This window comes from Bidens hawaiensis, unplaced genomic scaffold, assembly GCF_021521415.1.
Source record: "Bidens hawaiensis isolate Kalapana, Puna unplaced genomic scaffold, B.hawaiensis_p1.1 tig00019659_1, whole genome shotgun sequence".
In the NCBI taxonomy this organism is placed as follows: Eukaryota; Viridiplantae; Streptophyta; class Magnoliopsida; order Asterales; family Asteraceae; genus Bidens; species Bidens hawaiensis.
Genome location: NW_027505014.1, coordinates 148,336 through 153,077, shown reverse-complemented (window position 1 = coordinate 153,077; position 4,742 = coordinate 148,336). Strand labels below are relative to the sequence as shown.

The following is a 4,742-nucleotide window of genomic DNA, read 5'->3' as shown; positions in this document are numbered from 1 at the left end:
GCGGATCCGATGACTAAAGGTCTACCTCCCAGAACTTTCCAAGAACTCGTAACGAGGATGGGTTTTAGTAGAGACCTTATATAAAAGCATATGGTGTGTATGAATTATTATTTTTTCCTCGAATGCTTTATTTTGTCTATATGAACGTTTATGTGCACTTTATGATATGTAGACAAAACTATGCAAACTTATGTACCTTAAAGGGTTTATTTTAGTTATTTGACTTTTAAGTGTTTTATGTTGAGACTCTAGTATGACAGTTGGGGATCTTGAGTTGACAGCAACTCAAATTATTGTAACTATCTACTATAGTTTTAATGTAAAATTTGATGAGTGTTTAACATGGCCAATTATTTAACGAATTACTCATCATAAATGGTTATTCGGCCAAGTGGGGGAATGTTGGAGAAAACCCCATTATGTGGCCTTCTTACCATTTAATTAATTATAATTATTCAAATAACCTAACTTGGCCCATAACTTATATATATGGGCTATTTGATGGGCATACCCCTATATATATATATATATATATATATATATTCATGTTTCCCTTTAGATGTCACATTAACAAATAATAAGAGAAACACCAATAACCTTCTCTCTAAGAAATCCATCAACCGGTGACATCCTAACGGGAACGAGTAGCTACTGATCATGGCATCATCTTTCTCTACGGTCTCCATTCAATCAAGTAAGTTCTATAATTGATGTCTTATTTACTGTTATTGATTGAATAAACTTAATAAGGTTTTTGATTTTAATCCATATCTAAAGATATAATCAACAAGTTGTTGATGGATTGTTGTGTGTGATAAAGTGAAAGTCACTGTAATCAAGTATTTATAATGTGTGTGCAAAAAGGCGCTAAAAATTGAGCGGGAATAGACTCTTGGGATCCGCATATTACATAGGAATTAATGATAAAAAGAACGACAATACAGGGGTTTTCAGTCGCCGATCACCTATTGAAATTCCATTGAATCATCAACTGAAATCAATTGGGAGCGCGAATTGAATTAGCTGTGATCGCGATTTTAATCGACTAGAAACGTGATTGGTTAGCAAAAAAAACCGTCGGCATAAAATTGTAAACGGTGGCAGTTAACTATCCGGATCGCGTTTCCTAAGCGATTGGCACGACTCTGTACCCGATTCCGGTAAGAACGATCCGGAACGAAGTTTGCTAGTATCTTCATGTTTCCAGTGACTATGCGACCACCCATTGAAAGAATGTGAGCTTTCCACAACATGGCAATGACGCCTACGTAAAGCTTTAACTAACCAAATCATAACGCATTATAATCTTGCTAGTAATTTATATCTTTTGAGAAAAATATAAACTTGATCTTAGATAGGCATTTATTATTAGTAGGCCTGTAAACGAACCGAACGTTCGTGAAATATTCGTGAACCATTCGGCGGGAAGTTCGTTTATTTAATAAATGAACAAACATGAACAAAAGTTGTGTTCGTTTAATTAAACGAACGAACATGAACACACCTTTCGTTCGTTCATTTATGTTCGTGAACGTTCGTTTAAGTGTTCGTTTATGTTCGTTTATAATGAATATTTGCATTTTATAAATTATATTACCTAAAACTTTTTAGTATCTAAATAACATTTCTAAACTAGTAAACCCTAAAACCACCGCCGCTTCTACTCTCTTCCTCTCCTGCTCTCCATCTCAACTTTCTCTCACAACTCACAAGCCATAACTCACCATCATCATCAATTATCATCGCCATCGCCACAACTCACAAGCCCCAAAACTTGTGCCGCATCTGCTCTCCTCCTCTTCAGCTCTGTTCTTTAGCCAATCGCCATCATTTCCATGTATCTTAACTGATTCTCCAGATCCGGCTCTGCTCTCGCACATCCGATTCTCCAGATCCGGCGCTGTAAAGTAAGTTTTTGGCATTTATCTCACAATCTAGATGAGAATATTCTTCCTAATGCGAACACGAACATGCTCACTGTATAAATCTAATAGTTTCAAAGATGTTAACTTTGTTAATATTGTATCTTAGGTTGAAATCTGAAATAATACTAAGCCAAGTAGGTTTGTCGTTCAACTAAAATAGTTCTAAGCCAAGTAGTTTAAATAGTTTTGTTAAAAAACTATGCTTATTTGAATCATAATCTGACTTTGTAAGTTTTTTTTAAGGCTATCAATTGAGACTTGAGTGATGTCTGGACTTGGTTCAAATGATACAGAATTTCAAGCAAGTGCGGATACTCCAATGCTTAGTAGCGATGATGTCATAATAGTTAATGATGAAGATGAGAAGGTGAATGAAACTGAAGAAAATAACGTGGTAGAAGAGGAAGGAAACAATGATAAAGATGAAGTGCATTACACTAAACGAAAAAGAAAGTTGACATCACGCGCTTGGGATCATTTTCGTAAAATAACTGCTGCTGATGGAACTAAACTCCTTCAATGTTTGCATTGTAATGAGAAAATGAAGGTGCCTAAGGATAGCTCCACTACACCGTTAATTAGGCACATGAACAATAATTGTCCGAAATTTAAAGCTGATGTTAAAGGACAGTTAAAGTTAAATGCATCTTCTGGAAATGCATCAGGTTCTTCATCAATGGTCCAAAACTGGAAATTTAGCAATGCTAAGATACGGGAGATATCATCCCATATGATTATGGTGCATGAACTACCATTTAATTTTGTTGAGTATGAGTTGTTTAACGTATTGATGAAGGAAGCTAATCCAGAATTTGAAAAGATCTCACGTGCAGCAGCTCAACAAGATTGTATTTCTAGTTACGATCTTGGAAAGAAAAGAATTCAAAAATTGTTGAACAATGCCAAGCTTGTGAGTATCACAACCGACATGTGGACATCTCTTCAGAATATACATTACATGGTAGTTACATGCCATTTTGTAAACTCGGATTTTGATCTTCACAAATACATATTAAGTTTTGTAGATGTGCCTCCACCGTATACCGGAGTAAACATCTATGATTGCTTATTTAAGTGTTTAAAAGATTGGAATATTGAGATGAAGGTGGCTACGTTGACTGTTGACAATGCCAAGACTAATGATGTGGTAGCTCGAATGTTGTTGGGAAATTTAAATCTTCAAAAGAAACTTCCTCTTGATGGGAAATTGTTCCACGTTCGTTGTTGTGCACACATTCTCAACTTGTTAGTTCAAGACGGTCTATCAGAAATTCAGCATATAATTCACAAAGTTCGTGAGAGCGTGAAACATGTGGGTGCCTCTCCGGGACGATTGCATCTCTTCACTGAGCTCACCAAACAATTGCAGCTGAAAAGAAGCATCTTATCTTGGATGTTACTACTCGGTGGAATGCAACTTATGCTATGTTATCTACGGCCTTGGAATTTAAAAAAGTTTCTGTTAATTATGCTGACCGAGAAAGTACATACAAGACATTGCCAAGTAGTGACGACTGGGATAAAGTCGAAAGTGTATGCTCGTTCCTTTCACTCTTCAATGAGGCTACCAAAATAATTTCAGGTAAACATTCTCAATTACAGATGATATCATCATTTTTTTTGAACAACATGTCAATATAATAACTGATGTGATGGTTAATCAATATTTAATCTGGATATTTTATTTTAATTATTCTTTAATATTGTAGGTTCCGAGTATCCAACATCTAATTTATTTTTTTGCGAGTTATATGTTATAAAGGAAGCATTGGATAAAGTAGCTTTAAAGGAGGGTGATTGCATGAATTCAATGGCCCTTAAGATGAAAGGAAAAATTGATAAGTATTGGGGTTCTTCGAATCTGTTGATTTCTTTTGGTGCTATTTTGGACCCTAGATATAAATGGAGTTAATTAATTTTTCTTTCAAGATAATATATTCTGAAGGTTTATGGGAAGTAGAAGCTCAAGTTGTTCGTAATGCTTTAGAGGATTTGTTTGAAGAATATGTTGAGGCGCATAAAGAATCCAATACTGTTCAATCCAACAGTGGAACCGGGATCAGAGCTAGTACTTCTAACAGCTCTAGCTTCACTACTTCTCGATTTAGTATGAACACAGGTAGTGCTAAGTTTGCCCAACATATTAGAAGTGTTAATACTGTGGAACGCGCGAAGTCAGAGTTATCCACTTATTTAGATGAAGGAATATACTTGTGTGAGGCTGATACAAATTTTGATGCATTAAAATGGTGGAAGGAGAATAGACATAAGTATAGAATTTTGTCTAAAATGGCGGCTGATATCTTATCTGTTCCGATAACAACTGTTGCTTCTGAATCAGCTTTTAGCACTGGTGGGAGGGTTATTGACCCGCATCGATCATGTTTAGGAACAAAGATGGTAGATACACTTGTTTGTGGAGCTGATTGGTATCGTCATTATTATGGATTACATAAAAAGAAAACCAAGGTGATTTGCTTATTCTTTCAATTATAATCTCATTACTATTCTATTCAACAACTAACATATTTTTTCATTGCTAACTGTAGGAAAATGACGATATTGCATACATCATGCTTGAATAAAAAACACGGTGAAGTATTTAATTATTGTGTTATTGGTTTCGTAAATATAATATGTACATTAGGACCACTAATAGCATATAGGGGTGTTCACGGTTTGGTTTAAAACCGTGAAACCGCCCAAACCGGTCGTTGGTTTGGTTTCACGGTCGGGTTTTTTAATTAACTTTTGGTCGGTTGGTTTCAAACTTTTCAAACCGTAACAAACGGTTTGGTTTACGGTTTCAAAATTTTC

General features: G+C 35.4%; 1 pseudogene; it reads left to right on the top strand.

Annotated features, from left to right (window-relative positions):
* The first annotated feature begins 2,190 nt into the window (after positions 1–2,190).
* LOC143609904 (zinc finger BED domain-containing protein RICESLEEPER 1-like) lies at positions 2,191–4,510 on the top strand (annotated as a pseudogene).
* Positions 4,511–4,742: the final 232 nt, after the last annotated feature.